General features: G+C 38.8%; 1 protein-coding gene across 49 annotated transcripts in view; it reads right to left on the bottom strand.

The window, feature by feature from the left end:
* The window catches only part of AKAP13 (A-kinase anchoring protein 13), a 373,116-nt gene that overhangs the window by 329,905 nt on the left and 22,461 nt on the right, over nt 1–20,750 (bottom strand). The gene's annotated exons all lie outside the window — the stretch shown is intronic.

The raw sequence follows: 20,750 nt of genomic DNA, 5'->3' as shown, positions 1-20,750 counted from the left end.
TGTTTCTATAAAGATTTTCAAATAAGAAACTAAAGTATTTCATGAGGATCAGCTTATTTCAATCCATTGTAAGCTATAATCAGTGGTTTGAAAGTTCTTGGTTGCCTGAGATCCCTCCTTTTTACTCTTAAAAACTGAGAATCCCAAAGAGCTTTTGTTATGTGGGTTATATTTATTGGTACTTTATTGTATTAGAAATTAAAACTGAAAAATTTATAAAATATTAATTCATTTTAAAATTCCATGAACTCATTATACATGAAATAAACATGCTTTTATGAAAAATAACTATGTTTTCCAAAACAAAACAGAAATAAGAACGTGGCATTGTTTTACATTTTGGCAAATCTCTTTAATGTCTGGCTTAATAGAAGACAGCTGGATTCTCCTATCTGCTTCTGCATTCAAACTGTTACACTGTTTGGGGAAGTACATTTTTAAAATTTTGCCTCAAACAGATACCCAATTTGAAAAAGGAGTACTATTTTAATAGTCTTTTGGGATAGTTGTTAATATTCTTTTTCTATGTTACACCAAAACTTGACAAGTGGTAGCTTCTTAAAGAGTTAGTCACAATGTGAAATCTGAAGCTGTATCAATGACCGTTTTGTACTCTGTTACATTAAAAGTGACTGGTCTTTCACTTTGAATGAATCGTTTACCCAAGCATGATTTTGCTGTAACATCATACATTGATCATTTGTGAAAATACTGGTTCCCTGAGTTATGCAGATCTTCCAAATGTAGATACATTTCATTATACAATATCAAAAATCACATTTGTTAATATCATTACTATATTCATAAAGCTTTTAAATACTGAAAAGCTGTCAAGCTCATGGTGGCGAATACATGTTTTCCAAAATTCTGATTTTCACTTGCAAACTCAAATTTTATCACTGGCAACAAAGACTCCACTACTTCCTTGAAGTAAAAGGCTTGCTTTATTTTCAAGAAGGTATCTGCCAAATACCCAATTTCTGGATAACCACAGCTTATCAAAGTCCTCCCCTTCAAATAAAAATGGAGTTTCATTTAAAAAAGCAGTTAGTTGGCCGGGCGCAGTGGCTCACGCCTGTAATCCCAGCACTTCAGGAGGCTGAGGCAGGCGGATCACGAGGTCAAGAGATCGAGACCACCCTGGGTAACACGGTGAAACCCTGTCTCTACGAAAGATACAAAAAATTAGCCGGGCGTGGTGGTGGGCGCCTGTAGTCCCAGCTACTCAGGAGGCTGAGGCAGGAGAATGGCGTGAACCCGGGAAGCGGAGCTTGCAGTGAGCCGAGATCGTGCCACTACACTCCAGCCTGGGGGACAGAGCAAGACTCCATCTCAAAAAAAAAAGCAGTTAGTTCACCTTAATGTCCATCACACGAGAGCTTTACCTCAAGATAACCACAATACTTCCACGTGCAGAACTCCTTTGCGCATATTTCCCTTTTCTTCCCACATTTTTAAATGTGTGCTCAAAGGTTGAGATTTAATAAAATTAATAATGTTCACTACTTCATCACAGACATTAAGTGGAACTGGCATTATTTCTCACTCACAGTACATGACTGTAATGAATACCGTGACTACTGGAGCTCAGTTTAGTTCACTGTCGTGATTGATTCTAAGGCATCGGCAGCTTCACCCATTGTTGCTTTTGCACTATGCACTATCAGGTCAAATGTCTGCACACTATAAAAAGGTAAATAATGTTTTCATGTGTTGACCTCACAGACTCACTGAAAGAGTCTCAGGAATGTTCAATGGTCTACTGACTACACTTGGAGAACCAATGTTATAGGATCAATGAAGATCCATCAATTACCTACGTGTGTAGAACCTGTATAGAGCACAAGTCATGATTACTACTACAAGGAACTAAAGGGGACAGAACATTTTCTTAAAAACACACAAAAAGCTAACACAATACAGAGCCATTTACAATCAATTGCCCAATGAAACAGCACAGAAAATAAATGCCATAATCATTCTGAGAACGGAAAATGATCTCTATGGGCTGGACCAGCTAGAGAAGGATTCAAGGAGGAAAGGGATTTCAGTTAGGCCCTGAAAAACCAGGCAAGGTGAAGAGGTGACAGCATTCCAAGCAGAGAGCACAGCACAAGCACGTCCAGGTGACAGATGGTAAATCTGAGAGTCGCAGAAGAGAAATGGCCCACCTATCAAGCATCTTACCCCAGTCCAAGGAAGATAAAATGCCTTAACTAACACTGCCAATATACTAATGACCAGGGAAGAAAAAAACTGCAAAGGGGGGTTAAGGTCAAGGTAGAAGGAGTTGGACTGCCAAGCTTAGTAGTCTGAACTTGATCCTGAAAGCATCACAAAGCCCCTGAAAGGTGTTTTGGAAAGGCCAGTCCAAACAGTGTACAGGAAAATTAAGAGAAATCTGAAGCAGAAGACCTATTTTGAAGCCATTCTCATGACCCAGGTGAAAGTCGACAAGAAGGGCATGAGTAGGGAGACAGCCCCAAGACAACTACAACTGTAAGACATGGTACACAAAAGCAGGTATGACCAGACTTGCTTCTAACTGGACAGCTGGTGATGAGCGACCAGCCCGGGGAAGTCATGGTCATGATGCTTATTCTAATAACCACACCTGAGGGCCATGAAAAAGAAAGGAAGGAGACATTACTCAAAAGATACTAGGTCATAAATCATACCTAGAAAGGAAAATTCCAGAAAAAGTGAATACCAACCCTTTTTCAAATTATAAAATTATATCATACTCCTCTAAAGGAAAATGGAGGAAACTAATTTCTTCATTTGAGCTCAGTAAAGTTACTATAAAAGCAACAACCTCCCTTATAATTTAAGGTTCATTAAAAAACTACTAGCTGCATCAGGCCAGGCGCGGTGTCTCACGCCTGTAATCCCAGCACTTTGGGAGGCCGAGGCGGGTGGATCATGAGGTCAGGATATAGAGACCATCCTGGCTAACACGGTGAAACCCTGTCTCTACTAAAAATACAAGAAAATTAGCAGGGTGTGGTGGCGGGCGCCTGCAGTCCCAGCTACTCGGGAGGCTGACGCAGGAGAATGGCGTGTACCCAGGAGGCGGAGCTTGCAGTGAGCCGAGATCGCAGGGCTGCACTCCAGCCTGGGCGACAGACAAAGCGAGACTGTGTCTCAAAAAAAAAAAAAAAAAAACTACTACTAGCTGCATCAAAGAATATAATCAACAGAGGGAAAAGGCAACCCACAGAATGGGAGAAAATTCTAGCAACTCTTATTTAATAAGAGATTAATATTTAGAATACATAAATAATTCCTACAACCAATTTTAAAAAAGGGTAATGGACCTGATATGGTGGCTCATACCTGTAATCCCAGCACTTTGGGAGGCCAAGGCAGGCAGATCACCTGAGGTCAAGAGTTTGAGACCAGCCTAGACAACATGATGAAACCCTGTCTCCACTAAAAATACAAAAAATTAGCTGGGTGTGGTGGTGCACGTCTTTCATCCCAGCTACTCAGGAGGCTGAGGCAGGAGAATCTCTTGAACCTGGGAGGCGGAGGTTCCAGTGAGCAGAGATCGTGCCTATGCACTCCAGGCTAGGTGACGAGTGAAACTCCATCTCAAAAAAATAATTAAATTAAAATAAAATAAAAATAAAGAACAGGCAAAGGATTTGAACAAATATTTCTCCAAAAAAGATATACAAATAGCCAATAACCACATAAAAAGATGCTCACATCACTAACTACTAGAAAAATGCAAATCAAAACCACAATGAGATATCACTTCACACACTATAAGATGACTACTGTCACAAAAACAGAAAATAACAAGTGTTGGTGAGGGTACAGAGAAACTGGAACACTTGAGCACTGCTGTTAGAAATGTAAAATGGTACAGCCACTATGGAAAACAGTATGGCAGCTCCTCAAAAAATTAAAAATAGAATTACCATATGATCCACCAATTCCACCTCTGGGTACATACGCCAAAGAACTGAAAGCAGGGACTTCGAAAGATGTCTGTACACCCATGGTCAAAGCAACATTATTCACAATAATCCATATGTGGAAACAACTCTAGTGTCCATTGGTGGATGAATGGATAAACAAAATGTGGTATATACATACAATGGAATATTATTCTGCCTTAAAAAGGAAATACATTCTGACACATGCTACAACATGGATGAATTCTAATGACATTGTGCTAAGTGAAGTAAGCCAGTCACAAGAACGCAGACTGTGTGGTATCATTTACATATAGTACCCAGAATAGTCAAATTCATAGAAACAGGAAGTAGAACAGTATTTGCCAGGGACACGGAGGACAGAGAAATAGAGAGGTATTGTTTCATGGGTACAAAATTTCCATTCCACAACATGAAAAGAGTCATGGAAATGGACAGTGGTGATGACTGCACGACAATGTGAAAGAGCTAAATGCCACTGCCTCTGCACTTAAAAATGATTAAGACGGTAAATGGTTAAGATGGTAAATTTTATGGTATGTGTGTTTTACCACAATTAACATTTTTTAATATTCTTAAAATATCAATTACTGGCATGCAGTAAGCAGTTGGTATTATCTAGATGAATAAATGGACTCTAAAATAGATTGTGGGCAAAATCAAGAACCACTTTGAATGAGGTAATCTAAGCCAAGCTTAAACATTACCACTTCCAGGAAGCCAACTCCTCTCCCATGCCAGAATGAATCATTCCCCTCAGTGCACTCTCATTCACCCAGCAGCCTGTGCTAGAAATTTCCAGTTATTCTGGACAACTACCACCTCCTAATTCCCACCATCTACTCACCAAGTTTCATCCATTCAAGTTTCAAAATGTCCATTAGATCTGCTGGCTCCCTTCCAACCTCACTGCATTCAAGCCCTCACAATCTGTCCGAAACTATGGTAATGGCCTCCTCTAACTTGTCTGAGAGGCAATGCTCCCTTCTCCCTCTGCCAAGCCACTATCCTCTACTGCTCTCAGAATGAGGTATCCAAAACAAAACCAGACTATCCTCCCTTTTGCTTCAAGAGGACAAACTAAAAGACGCTTCCACCCACCCCATTTTGACTTTCTAACCTAATTCGGTGACCACACCCTATCCACACGAAATAATTCTACACCTCACTGCTCACTGAGTTCAAACACACCAAGCTCTTTGACGTCTGTTTCTTTGCACACAGTGTATCACAGCAGAACCATCATTCCATTCTTTCTCTCCTCAACCCAGGCCTGGCAAATTCCTACTCATGCTTTAAGACCCAGCACAGGCCGGGCACGATGGCTCATGCCTATAATCCCAGCACTTTGGGAGGCCAAGGCAGACAGATCACCTGAGGTCAGGAGTTGAAGAACAGCCTGGCCAACATGGTGAAACCCTGTCTCTACTAAAAATAAAAAAAATTTTAAAAAAAATTAGCCAGGCATGGCAGCGCATGCCTGTAGTCTCAGCCACTCGGGAAGCTGAAACAGGAGAATCTCTTGAACCCAGGAGGCGGAGGTTGCAGTGAGCCCAGATCGCGCCACTGCATTCCAGCCTTGGTGACAGAGCAAGACTCCGTCCCAAAAAAAAAAAAAAAAAGACCCAGCACACCCGTCCCATCCCTCATCCCTCATCTGTGTTCCTTAGAAGCCTGTATACCACAAAGTTGGTACTCTAACATTGTTACACAACAAATTTCCATATCTCTCACTATACCCCAATTATCTTTGCATTCCTAATGGCTGGTGCACATTCCTTCTGCTTAAATATTTCTTCAGTGAGCTTATACTACTTGTAACTAGCATAAAATGTATTATTTCTGTTTTGTAAGTAGGACAAAAAATCCAGAGATCTTATCCTCCAGAGACACACTCTTTGTGGCCTAGGACTGTGCTTTACTCTCCCTTGGTTCTTTCAGGGCCTAGCCCATAATATGCTGTCTCATATTGTCTGCTGAAAGGAATTTCAAAATAGAACTACCCCTAGAAACCATCAAATTAGCTTTCATTATGCATTTTTCTCTCAAAGTGTCTATGTTCTCCTAACACAAAATGTTATGAAATCTAATTACATTTACAAAAATTAGCAAAGAAACAACACTGCAAACAACTTATTAGCCAATTCATGTCTCCTAAAACAGTAACACAAATAACATAAGTAGTTTATTTCTAAATAGGAATTCAGACTGGAAAGGTCAGTAACTGCTGTATATAGTACCTCTTCTTCTACCTTCCAATGTCCTATACCATAATTGATCTACACTTAAAGAAAAAAAATTCTCCCCAATTATAGGTACAACCACAGACAAAAAATAAATGCTTGCTGGACACATATGTGTCCAGCAACGAGCAATATGGTATATAAAATAGGTACTGTTTTTCCCATCTTACACACAATGGAACTGCAGCTCCAAAAAAAAAAACTATTTTCTAGTCTAAGGTCACAAAAATTAGTTGAGAGAGAGCAAGACTTGAAACCACAATCATAAAACCATACAATGCCATGGGAATTTTAATCATGGTCCCTTCACTCTTCACTCAGGATGGTAAAGCACACTTACAGGCACAATGGGAATAACTGCACTACCGTGGGGTGTGCAGTCTTAATCAAAGATCCAGAGAAATAGTTTATTTATCCACTCTAGTTTTTGTATCTTAAGAGCATTTTGGTCTGGCTCAGTGGCTTACACCTGTAATCCCAGCACTTTGGGGCGCCAAGGCAGGAGGATCGCTTGAGGCCAGGAGTTTGAAACCAGCCTGGGCAACATAGTGAGACCCTGTCTCTACAAAATAAAAATTACAAAGTTAGTTGGGCATGGTGGCACATGCCTGTAGATGTAGCTACTCAAGAAGCTGAAGCAGCAGGTCTGCTTGAGCCCAGGAGTTCAAGGCTGTGGTGAGCTGTGATCACCAGTGTACTCTAACAGCCTTGGCGATGGGGCAACACTCTGTCTCAAAAAAAAGAGGGTGGGGGGTGAGGGCAGGTATTCTACCAGTAGTATGACATGCAACAGAGAGTACTTTCTTCAAGAGACACACACAACACCTATCATTTGTCCTAAAGGCTACTCCATTAGAAAAGTCTGGAACGGCTTGCAAACTGCAACAAAAAGAACACTGGCTTTGGAATGAAATTGACTTTGGCAGAAGTTCTGGATCCTGCCCTTACTAGCTCAATAAGTATCCTAGCTTCTTTGTATCTCATATTTCTGTAACTAAAACACAGAGATAAAATCTTCACAGGTTAGTGAATAAGGCAAATAAACAGCATCTAGCACATAGTAAGCACTCAATAAATAAATAAAGTTTCCTTCATCCTTTGCCAACCCTACCAGAATTTTGTGTCCAATTTTTGTATCCACACAAGATTAGAATTCAAATAACTTACCCAGTCCATAGTAAAATCAGTATGTGAATCATGGATTTTTGTCAAACTCATTTGTTTCGTGGATACAAACTTCACAACCAAAGTTAACAAAGTGAGCTAGAAGCCAAACTAAACTAGAATCTGGGTCTTTTAAACTACCCAGTTCAAAGCTCTTTAGTAAAAGGGGAAAGACTAACACCATACGAAGAGAAACCAGAGTATAAGTTCGGAACACTGATTCAAAGGCACAAAACTTTCAGGAAAACATCAGTAGAAACAACAAGACACCAAGACAAAACTAAGTCTGAATCGATTAAAACACATGACTCATCTATTCATAAGCTCTAGACTTAGAAGTCACATTAAGAAACTTCACAATGGATCTTTAAAACACAAAACAGACTTTAAACAATGGTAAGGAAAGCTCACCAGAATGTGCTAGGATACAGCATTCCAGATAGCTTATAAAAAAAGAAAAAAACACAACCACTGCTACATAAGGCCCTACTGAGTACTAAGAATGAACACACACAATGATAATAGCTAGAAGGAGGTAAGTGCAAGCAACGAAGGCAAAATAACTTTAAAGATAGTAACAATTTGTCAAACAAAGGCAAATTAATCATTGGCTTTTCAACACAGCCACAATCTAACAGCCATTCATTCAGTAAAGATTACTGAGCCCCTACCATAAGCTGGGAGCTAGGTACTAAAGATACAAAGGTGTGACACTAGCCCAGTAAAGGGAATGAGATATACAAGTACAACTTTACAACCAGGATAGGAAACAGTGTGCCAGAAATGCTTGAGAGGTCAGAAAGACAGCTTATAACCAACTGTGAGAACGAAGCAGGGTTTATGTAGGAAACATCCTTCAAGACTTAGCTTGAAAAGCTAAGGCAGAATTGGACATGAACAGATGGGAAGGAACATTTTGTGTGTCCCTAGGGTCTAGCCTCCACACTGGCACACAAAGTAATCAATATATGTTTCTCAAATGCCTGAATGGGCAAAGGCACATGATGATAAATAAATACTTCACCACAGTGAGAGAACAGTTTTTAAAGCGTGTTGTTGCAGAACCAAACTGTGGCAGGCGTTACTCAGATTTTATTCGGTGGGCAATGAGGAACTACTATTTTTAAATGGGGCAGTGATACGACCAAAGCTGAGCTAAAAGAAGAATAAACTGACAGAACATAAAACAGGTGACAGCTAAAAGAGAAAACCTGCCCTTAACTATGCTATTGACCTTATCTGCATCTGAGGTAATTATGCTTCAATCTTGGTCAGTCCCTCTCCTCAAAAATCTTTTACACTAATGATTTCTGATGATGTGTGTAGTAAAGTCAGGATAAGCTAGATTATACTATGGTAACAACAACCAGAAGGTATCAGAAGTTAACACAATGAAGTTTACTCCTCACTTACTCAAAGATCACTATGGCTCCAGGCAACTCTCTGGGGCAGCTATCCTTCAAGCCTCGGGGCAGTATTCCAACCTGATTTCGTCATGTGGTACTGTCATAGCTACTTGTGCTTCCAGGTCCCAAAAGCAAGGAAAGAGAAAGACGATTTCACGTCAGATTTTTTTTTTTTTTTTTTTTTGAGAGGAGTTTTGCTCTTGTTGCCCAGGATGGCATGCAATGGTGTGGTCTAGGCTCACTGGGAATCGCTTGAACCACCTCCCGGGTTCAAGCGATTCTCCTGCCTCAGCCTTCCAAGTAGCTGGGATTACAGACATGCGCCACCACGCCCGGCTAATTTTTGTATTTTTAGTAAAGACAAGGTTTCACTATGTTGATCAGGCTGATCTCGAACTCCTGACCTCAGGTGATCCACCCACCTCAGCTTCCCAAAGGGCTGGGATTACAGGCATGAGCCACTGCGCCCAACCTCACATCAGCTTTCAAATGCTTCTAGCCAAAAGCGACACATTTCCATGGGACACAGCAAGTCACAAGACCATGTCATCTTGAAATAGGCTGGGAAATGTGATATTCCACATGCAAAAAGGAGAACTGGAAATTGTAGTGAGTGGCACTAATGCCTACCACGTTTTGATATTTTTACAGTGTCCAGCAATAAATTATGTTGTGAAGAAAAAAATGCCCAATTTCCTTGCATTAGGTACCACCATGGTAAATCCATTCTTAGGGCATCAAAGTTAGCACCACACTGATCATAAAACAATCTAATCTCTCTATGTTCACTGACTCTAAAGAATTTAGCATCACCTATTTTAGATTTTTTTCATATCTATTATTCTTTTAGGAATAATTTCCAACCATTAAAGAAAACATAGCTTATTTCATTCTGCTCTAATCTTATAAATTTCTCATTTTTTCCTTATTTATGAGGACCTAACAGATAAGGAATGGTATATACAATATAATCAAATCATTTCTGCCCTATTATTAAGAGTCCTTGGCATAACAAGCAGTTAAGAACAATGAACGTTGCTAATCACTTTTATTACCAGATTTCATTAATGAAAAACATGAGTAACAGCGGTGCTATTAAAAACGTCTCACAGCTACAAAACTCCTGTAACTTTAAGAAAGGCAGGTGAACATAATAAAGAATGCACACATTTTAGAAACACAATCCTAGTTTCAATCCCCAGCTCTTGCACTTCTGGCTGTGGGAGTTTAGCCAAGCTACACAATCTTAGTAAGCCTCAACTACCATTTACGGCAGAGCTAACTCCAGCTACTTCACAAGACCACCCCAGGGTTAAGTGAGACATACAGATAAAATGCTACAAAGTAAGTGCTCGAAAAAAAAAAAATGGCAGCTAGCATAAATAGGTTTTGATAAGCAAGGAGTATGATTCTTTGCATCTTTTTATCAGGATTTCCCAAGCTCCCGGAGAGCTAAAAAGTATTTTAATTTCTAATTGCTTAGTTGAGAACTATCTCATGGGCAGTTAACATCAGAGCACAGCCTAGTAGTCAGATACCACGATCACCCATTGTATTATACAGTTCCTTCATGATTCAGCCAGTAAAATTTCCCTAACCCTGAAAGACTTATACCAAGAACAAAGACATCCAGCCAACAGATGGAGATTCATAAACACCAAATCCTAGGCACAGAAGGCACTTTCAACATATTTCAGTCCAGATGTTTCCAAACTGATTTTTTGGCCATGGAAGTGTCTTCGAAGGAAACATTACAGGAAACACAAAAATAAACTAGAGGAAAGTGGAACTACTCTGTGTAGCACCACTTGCTCTCTTTTTCATGCCCTCCCCAATCTCATCTGGGCCCTTGACGTAATTCCAAGGATCTCCAGGACTTGAGGATACTTTTTGGGGAAAACACAACAAAGAACCAAACAAAAACCTGATATAGTTTAACCGTTTCATTTTTGATGGGAGAATTGAGGTGGAGTGGGCTAAGCAACTTGCCCAAGGTTGTTGGCAGCAAACTAAACCAAATTTATTGAATCCTACCTAATCCAGTGTCTGTTCACTAACAAGTTTTTCTCAGCTACAGAATGTTTTACATCAGAATTTATCCTTTACATTTCTACCAGTCAGTGAGTTTCCATCTTTCTATTTTTAATCTGGCATTCTTATTACTACTGTCTTGTTACTCATTCTCTTATTATTTTGTTCCCCATTATTATTGTCCTATGTCCCAGAAAAACTGCACAGAAACATTTAATTCCTACCACTGATTCACCAAGCTAATTGTTTATCCCAGATCCCTAAGACAGGAAAGAAAGTAGGGAGACCTAAGGAAGAATCCTCTGAAATGTGAGATACCAAGGTCCTATTTGTTGGTTGACCTGCTAATTGTTATTACTCTCTTTTTTACAACCTCAAAGGGACAGTTTAAGAGAATACTGAGACAAAAATGACTAGCTTCTTTGGTAAACAGTTTATAATAGCTCAAGTTACCAGGGGGAGGAAACAGTAAAAAAGCAGAATGGCACACTTCTGGGATTTAAGCCCAAATAATGCTGTTGTAACAGAGAAAACAAATCAGAGCTGGCCTTGCCCCAAAAGATTTCCAAAACAGAGGTCCTTTGGGAGGCCTATAAAAATTCTGATCAATTCAGGTTGGCAGAGAAGACGTCCTCAAAATTCTACATAGGGTTCCTTACCAAAACCAAGTAACGTCTAGACTTCATAATGAAACTAAACAGTTCAATAATCAGGTATACTACATAAAAAACTGGGTGGTTTCAAGACCACAGAAGCCCTCCCACATCTGAATTAACTATCTACATGTTCCAAGACTTTATTATAGAACCATCATAAATTAAATTTCTACTTCTAGTGATATAATATGCCGGGCACAGTGGCTCGTGTCTATAATCCCAGCACTTTGAGAGGCCAAGGCAGGTGGATCACCTGAGGTCAGGAGTTTGAGATCAGCTTGACGAACACGGTAAAACCCAATCTCCAATAAAAATATGAAAATAAGCCAGGCATGGTGACACACACATGTGATCCCAGCTACTTGGGAGGTTGAGGCAGGAGAATCCCTTGAATCCGGGAGGCGGAGGTTGCAGCGAGCCAAGATTGTGCCACTGCACCCCAGCCTGAGCAACAGACTCTGTTTAAAAAAAAAAAAATATATATATATATATATATATGGCTACTAAATTATAATTTATCAGCTATTTCTCTGTAACCAGAAATAGGCTGAATATCAACAAGATACTCCTAAGAATGGTCAACAAAACAGAGACAAACTGGTGTATCAACAGTGCCAAAAGATCACCTTACACAGCTACCTGACTTACAACTTCCTATACAACTAGTTCTTCCTACTTATAATACAGAAAACCTTCACAAATATTATGATTGAAAATTATTATTATAGCTGAGACCAGTTGACTAATCTTTGGCTCAGAGAAAAAGGTTTGCCTACATTAAAGTCAAGAACACAGTTCCAATGTTTAATTTGCTTGTTTTCTTGATTATCTAAACCATGATGTCAATATGTAACTGTGATTTGAGGAACATATGTGGATTATACGTATTTGTACTTTCAGAACTAAATTTTGTTTTTTAATTTTTTTTTTAGAGACAGGATCTTGCTTTGTCACCCAGGCTGGAGTAAAGGCAGTGTGATCGTAGCTCATTGTAACCTCTAACTCATGGACTCAAGTGATCCTTCCACCTCAGCCTCTCAGGTAGCTACAACTATAGGCATGCATCACCACCCAGCTAATTTTTTAATTTTTATTTTGTAGAGACAGGCTCTCACTATGTTGCCCAGGCTGGTCCTGAACTCCTGGCCTCCTGACTTCAAGCTATCCTCCCACCTCAACCTCTCAAAATGCTGAGATTATAAGTGTGAGTCACTGAGCCTGGCCCAGAACTAAAAGCTTTAACAGTCAGGCGCAGTGGCTCATGCCTGTAATCCCAGCACTTTGGGAGGCCCAGGTGGGAGGATCACTTGAGGCCAAGAGTTTGAGGAGACCAGCCTGGTCAACACAGCGAGACACCATCTCTAGAAAAAATAATAATGAAATAAATAAATAAATAAGTTATATTAATTCTAACATGCATTTAGATAAGCAACAGAATGGCCACAGATCATCTTTCACAGGGCTCTTTGTGTAGAAGAGGACCTTACTCCTCAGCATCTCTAAATCTTATCTCAAATACTTCCCTGTTTTATTGCTGGAGTTAATCTGAACCGACAACTAAGAACAAGCCAAAGGAACATGATATCAGTGACTTTATTTGAAAGTTTCCTCCATCTGTCTTTTAATATTGAGAACTCAGATTAACTTTTAGCACCTAAGAGGACAGTAACTATGCTTCATGAGTTTCTTCATATCCTTTTAGAAATACAGAGTTCTTTCATTTTTTCTTTGGTTGCCAGTAATTCAGTAATCCTATGAGTAATTATCTTATGGCATCTAAAACTTTAAAAACGTGTTTTCTAAAAGTTATGGGGAAATAGTAAATAGGAACTGTCATATTCTGCCAGTAGAAGTATAAATGATAAAAGCTTTCTGTAGACAACTTGACAATATCAATGAACAGCTGCTGAAATGTACACCATTTGCCCTAACAATTCCATTTCTCTAACAAAGTAAACAAGGACACACATATGTATGTATAAGGCTGTCCTTCAAAGCAATGTTTATAATAGCATAGAGGAAAGAGTCAGGAGGAAGGGTGATGGGGAAAAAAGATACACAACCTATTCAAATAATAGGAAATGAACTGAAGATAAACTTAAGTTCATACAAAGAAATACTATATAGCCATTAAAATAACTATGTCAGTTACTTGAAATCATATAAAGGTGGCTGGCGGAAACACGTGGATCACTTGAGGTCAGGAGTTCAAGACCAGCCTGGCCAACATGGTGAAACCCCATCTCTACTAAAAATCCAAAAATTAGCCGGGCGTGGTGGCATGTGCCTGTAATCCCAGCTACTCGGGAGGCTGAGGCAGGAGTGTTGCTTGAACCTGGGAGGCAGAGGTTGCACTGAGTAAAGACTGCGCAACTGCACTCTGGCCTGGGCGACAGAGTGAGACTCTGTCTCAACAACAACAAAAAAGAAATCATATAAAGGTATATTGATGAAATGTTTTATAACCTGTTTATGCTCAAGAGTACATAAAATATGCCACATATGGCTAGTCCACATATGGGCTGTATATATGTACATACACACACTCTCTCTCTACAAGTTTTCAAGTTTGGAAAGAAAAATTATACCCAACAATTTTCTCTAGGTAGTGTCATTTATGTGTACTTTTTTTGGGACTATAGTTCCTAAATTTCTAGAGGAACTGTACATTACTGTTGTAATAAAAATAAGACTTATTAAAAATGTCTTTCATAAATCATGAAAACAATCTGATGACTCCTAGAATAAGAGATTAACCATAAAAATAAATCTACTGGCAAAGTCAAAGTTACATAAAGTTCTGCCAAAATAATAGCTCACAATGATGTCCCTTTCACATCATTACTCGTTTCAACTCTTGCCAGAATGAGGAATGCTGAGCAGAGTATAAGTTCTAGAGTAAGATCCACGTTCAAGTATGAACTCAGCCACATACTAACTGTGTGACCCTGAGCAAGTCCAGCCTCTCTGGGCCTCTGTCTCCTCATCCATAAAATATGGATACTTCCACATTTTGTGAGGATTAGAATTATGAGGATTAAAATGAGACAAGGGTTTGTAGAGTACTTAATACTACACTTGGCAAATGGAAAGTAATAATAAATGATGGCAATTATCACTATTATTGTTACTGCCTATCAATCAAGAAACAAAATCATGAGTGCTTTAAGGGCAGTGACTACATCTTATTTTGTTTATTCCTCAATCCCTGGTGCCCAGTAGTGTACCTGACTTACAACAGGCCTTAAATAAAATGCTGAATGAAGTATATATAAAATTAGCTATTAATTTCTCTGAGCTTCGATTTCCTTTTCTGGTAAAATCATAAAAATACCTTCCTTGCAGAGATAAGACCTGATCTACATAAGACACTTAGATGAATAATAGCTACCAATAGATCAATAATGGTTCCCAATAAGTGACAGCTATTATATTAGTGAACTTGTCCCTGCAGATTTCAACATGCATCAAGGCTGAGGGGAGAGAATAAATATAATTTTTCTTCTGAATTAGTATTTGAGTCCTGAGATATCTCACAGATAAACCATTACCTTTATTTGAGCTCGGGAAAGAAAACTCTCCATTTATGGGCACATATCCCAGTGAGCTAACTAATAAAGTGATCATCTTTAGACTGCCACAAGCACTTTTGGCAAAGCAGCCAAAATAATTCTTTACCACAGAGGGGGTGAAAGAGGAGTATTTCAAAGAATCTATGCACTTAGGACATAATATTTACAAAAAGTGCTATGAAAAACAATGTATCAGTTGTTTTGGGGCCTTCAAATGAAAGCTTTTAAGATATCAACACTGTTTTTAAATACATTGCCAAATAAATTATTAAGGAAATACAAGATTTATGGAGGTATTCAATTACCTTAAAAAGTATTTTCTTTCACAAAAGTCAAAATACTTGGGAATGCATTATTTAAAAAATAATCCTCGGGGGGGGGGGATCACCAAATTCAATGGGGGGAACAAAAGACTACTGACGTGAAAACAAAAATAATTATGTATAAATCATAGCATTCCTGTGCTGGTACTTAAGAGAAACAGTTATCTTAAAAAAAAAAAAAAAAAAAAAGTCTAACATACAAGAGGACTCAAAAAAACTGCACAGATCAGTAATTTGTGCAGCTTTAATTTTCCATGTCTAATTTGACAGAAACCTCAAATTTCATATAAAAGTGCTTAATAAAAGGTTTGCAGTCCTATTTCTGCAATTACTCTGCTGAAAGGAAAACAGGCTACTCAGCACTCATTTGCTTTGAGTTAAAGTTGTCTGTTTCATATCCTGGAAACCTATCGTGCCTTGTTTTACAGAGGCATTTCATGGTTTACAGTATTATACATTGGAGTAAAAATACCATTTAAAAATCACTAAAAAGAATAGTTGGTAGTGACTTTCAGGACAACTAGGACGAACATATTATAATAAAGCATGGGTGAATTTTATGGTATATGAATTATATCAAAACAAAGCTTTTTTTAAAATAATGCATGTAGAGAATAGCAAAATCTTGCTAGAATCTGGGTAATGAGTATATGAGTCAATTCTACTGTTCTACTGTGAACATGTTTTACAATCATAATTTTGTTTTTTAATTAAGCCAGCCATCACGCACCACATTCTTAGGTCAACCATCCATATGCCAATGATGAAGTTGCTGAAGAGGTTAAAACGTAAAGTGACAGAGCCCTACGTGGACCAAGCACAACCATCAGGCAAGAGCTGTATAGATTTTACCACCAAACTTGGTCAATACCAAACTTCCATTTAACATGATATCTTTTCTTTCCCCAAAAGGAATGCTTTAAACTGACCAAAATCAAACTAAAACTGATGCTAGAAAAGAAAAAATAAACATCTGTTCATTTATTCGCAACAGGATGGATTTTATTAAGTTTAACATATACATGTATGTTATGTGTGTATATGTATGTGTGTGTGTGTGTATGCATAGTCAAAAATTCATCCATCCTTCCATCAACCCATATATTTCTTGAGAAGCAACTATTATGTGCCATTGTTGCTGGGGATACAGCAATAAACAAAGCAGATAAAATTTGCCCTCAAGAAGTTTATAATCTGGGAGGAAAGATAGACATGTGATATTACATTACCCCATCTATTCAGTGGGCAATCTGACAGTACATCCTACTAGATTAACCGGGGAAAGGAAATGAACACTGGGCAAAGACAATACGGAAAAATCAAAGAGGTAACCAAAAACAGTACAACTCAAATCCCTAATCTATATAGGAAAAACAATCATTTATTGGATTGTTTGGAAACCAGCTAGGTTTCCAAAAGAAAACTTCTATCTTGTCTTATACATACAATCTGTCCTATCAAAAAGTCTCCCTTTTCAAAAAGATAAATAAACACTGCCTTCAGATATCCTTTCAAATAAAAGAGTAACTTTAACCGCTTAACTAAGCCAATCTCAATTATTCATAATTCATATATAGTATTACTCAATGTCCGGCTGTAAAATATTCCTTCCAAGTTACCATAAATCTTGGCAGAACAGAAAGATAAGTTTAAACCTAGGTGTATTTCATGTTACAAAGAGGTTCAACAGCCACAGCCAACTCATCCCACCTTTAAATTTTCAGATTTCAAGAAGAGAAGGAAAGGGATGGAGAAAAAAAGAAAGACTTGAAAAACAACACTATTGGATAGAGGCAAAAGTTCAGGGCCATTCTTATACAGCCCCATTAAAAGAACAGATTCTCATTCATGATAAAAATTTAATTAAATATACATGCCAAGCTATCAGAATTCTTCTCCTTTCTGAGATCACATACTAAGTAAGGTTTCTCTGGCAAGGTTATCTACACAAAGATTCCTCTGAACAATGAACAGTTCCTCTGAACAATGGGCTATAAGCATTGATGAAAAGGAACTTGCATGTCCTGTCTTAGGAATTACCCAGACACACTATTAATCAAATAATTCTATTTACTGTACTGTATTAGAAAAAGTGTTTATAGTAATGAGGTTGACAAGAATAGTAAGAAAATTAGTTACTCCAAGCAAAGTAGAAAGGAGTCGTTGCAACTCTGAAGAATCCTCACTAATGTGAAAATAACCTCTGTCCCATTTCATGTCCAAGAGTCTAAGTTTTATATCTTTCTCTGGCCATCCTTCTAGGACTCAGTGAAAGGTGAGTCAGCAAATACCATTTCACAGAACAAAAGAACTCAAAGGCAAAAGAGCAGTAACCTACCTGCTCAAGGGCACACAGTCAATTATGTGACAGAACCCAGCTAAATTGGGACTACTGTCTCCTTCCAACTACAAACCTTGCCAAGTTAAAGCCATTTTACCAGGGGGTGGGAGAAGAGATGGAATCAGGTGACAAGCAGTAGTGAGGAAACTAGCAAAGTATCTAGTTATAGAGCTATTATTTCCTAAATCAAGAGTGAAAAATAAAAGATTTTTTCCCTAGAAATTAACATGCATGCTCCATTCATTTGCCAGAGTCTCTGCTCCAACAACATCCTGGCCTTCAAAATGCTCAAAGGGATGAATCAAGGACAATTCACATTTAAGGGACTACGGAAGAGAAAGTTGCATTACATGACCCAGGTCTTTCCCCAACCATTCCACCCTGTCTTCTGTTGGGTCCACATAATCCACTCCACTGTATTACAGAGAAGATATACACCCAAAAAACATGTTTGATATGAGCCAAACTGGGCTGAAAGCTAGGCAGGTAAGAAAAGATGTTTAGAACTTCATGGTGCATACCTGTATTTTTCTTACCGAGGGCTTGCTTACTCCTTCTTTCCCTAACACTTCAGTACTACTAAAATGAACCTAAAAAACTGGTTTTTCAACTTCCTATATAGTTTACACATGAACTAATTAAATGTTTGTAAAACACTTTGAAGATGTGAACAAATGTGTAAATGTTAATTATTAATGTCCATCCACAAAGCTTCTGTATGTGAAGGAAAAATACAGTTCCACAATTCTATTGGCAAGTTTCTGCTACTTTCAAGGCACAAACATGGAAGCCTAGCATGTTTTTAAGAATTCTAGGAAAACTTTAAGAGCAGACCACAATCAATGATTTTCTATTTACACCAAGAACAAGATGGAATTTTAAACTAGCTACTTTGGATATAATTACATCAAAGTGAAAAAAAAGTGACTTATGGCATATATAATAAAACTAGAGTTATGTTTGTAGTCACAATGTCCCAGATCAAAATTGTAGTTCACTGACTTGAGAGAAGCAAACTTAAATCTCTAAACCCTAGTTTTTTCATCAAAAAAGGGAGAAAGAATAATATCTGTCTTATAGGATTACTGTAAGGAATTAAGAGAATGTAGATAACATAACACGTAGGTAAACACACAAAACTTTCTTCTTCCCTTTATAGTAACTTTACTTTGTCAAAAACACCTTATAGAAAATGACCTCAAAAAACCTCTCTAGACTGGACATACACACTATTCTATGCTCTAAACATACACACAGCACTATTTTGGCAGGAATGCCCAAGCAAAAGCTTTGGCTATTACTGCCCACTGACCCATGCATGCCTTTAATCCCTGAAGAGAGGAAGCACCTCAGCCAGCCCCCAAGGCTTCATGTGATCAAATGAACACTTAGAACTCTACTTCCCAACTCTTGTTACCGTATTTTTTCCCCAAATAACTCCCAAACTGCAAAGTCTCATCTATAGTTCCTTTGTATTCTGAGCCCAGCCACTCTGTGTACAAAGCATCCAAGAGGATGTACACTCTGTGTACAAAGCATCCAAAAACCATTTTCTTCCAGCTTGTTAAAGGTAAAAGAAATTATTTCCATGCAATGTCACAACGGACCTCCCTTCTCCCACTCCAGAAACACACCCACTTAGACAAGGCAGAACTCAAATGCCAAGACAAGGATGATAGATTAATTTACACATACCACCCAAATCACTGAGTATGTTTTTAGAAGTGATTCATGAATTACTGAAAATGTCAAATTTGTCAAAAGCCCCTGTCATATCCACCACCTTTAGGACAGCTATCACCTGGGAAAAAGGATACTTCTAAAAATCTAAGTTAATGCTGATGGTGTAATTCAGATTTTAAAACAAAACAACTTCATGCTCAGTTCAATTATTCTGAAGAGATCTGCCCACCACAGTGCAACATAAAGTACCCTTTCAACAAAATGGTGCCACGATTAGCCTGGTGGGAAGAGTATGTGCTAACAATTCTTCCAGGAACTGTTATGGACTCATTTCAAAACCACCCAGAGCCAGGTGCAGTGGCGTGTGCCTATAGTCACAGCAACTAGGAAGGCTGGAGTGGGAGGACCACTTAAACCCAAGAGTTCAAGTCCAGCCTAGGCAACACAGCAAAACCTCATTTCTTAACAAAAAAAAGAAAGAAAATACTCTTAACTGATTCCCATCTATGATTAAGATTATTCTGTAATCCCAGCACTTTGGGAGGCCAAGGCAGGTGGATCGCAAGGTCAGGAGATCAAGACCATCCTGGCCAACATGGTGAAACCCTGTCTCTACTAAAAATACAAAAATTAGCCGGGCGTGGTGGTGCACGCCTGTAGTCCCAGCTACTCAGGAGGCTGAGGCAGGAGAATCACTTGAACCTGGGAGGCAGAGGTTGCAGTGAGCCGAGATAGCGCCACTGCACTCCAGCCTTGGCAACAGAGCGAGACTCCATCTCAAAAAAAAAAAAAAAAAAATTATTAAGGGCTCACATTTTTAAGACAATAGACTATACATAGTAAAAAAAATGGAATAAGTAATATCAGCAACCACAAACAAATGAAACCCACTACCCTAGAAACTCACCAACTGAGCCCAACCTCAAAAAATATTATTAACTCCTTTTATTAAGAATAAGAATAGAGCCGGGCATGGTGACTCACGCCTGTAATCCCAGCACTTTGGGAAGCAGAGGTGGGTGGATCACGAGGTCAGGAGTTCAAGAACAGCCTGGCCAACATGGTGAAACCTCATCTCTACTAAAAATACAAAAATTAGCCAGGCATGGTGGCACATGCCTACAGTCCCAGCTACTCGGGAGGCTGAGGCAGGAGAATTGCTTGAACCTGGGAGACGGAGGTTGCAGTGAGCCGAGATCGCACTGCTGCACTCCAGCCTGGGTGACAAAGCAAGACTCTGTCTCAAAAAAAAAGAATAAGGTGGCCAGGTGCAATAGCTCACACCTATGATCCCAGCACTTTGGGAGGCCAAGGTGGGTGGATCGCTTGAGTCTAAGAGTTCAGGAACAGCCTGGACAACCTGGCAAAACACCATCTCTACAAAAAG

This window comes from Pan troglodytes, chromosome 16 (genome assembly GCF_028858775.2).
Source record: "Pan troglodytes isolate AG18354 chromosome 16, NHGRI_mPanTro3-v2.0_pri, whole genome shotgun sequence".
Lineage (NCBI taxonomy): Eukaryota > Metazoa > Chordata > Mammalia > Primates > Hominidae > Pan > Pan troglodytes.
This window is presented reverse-complemented; position numbering and strand designations above follow the sequence as displayed.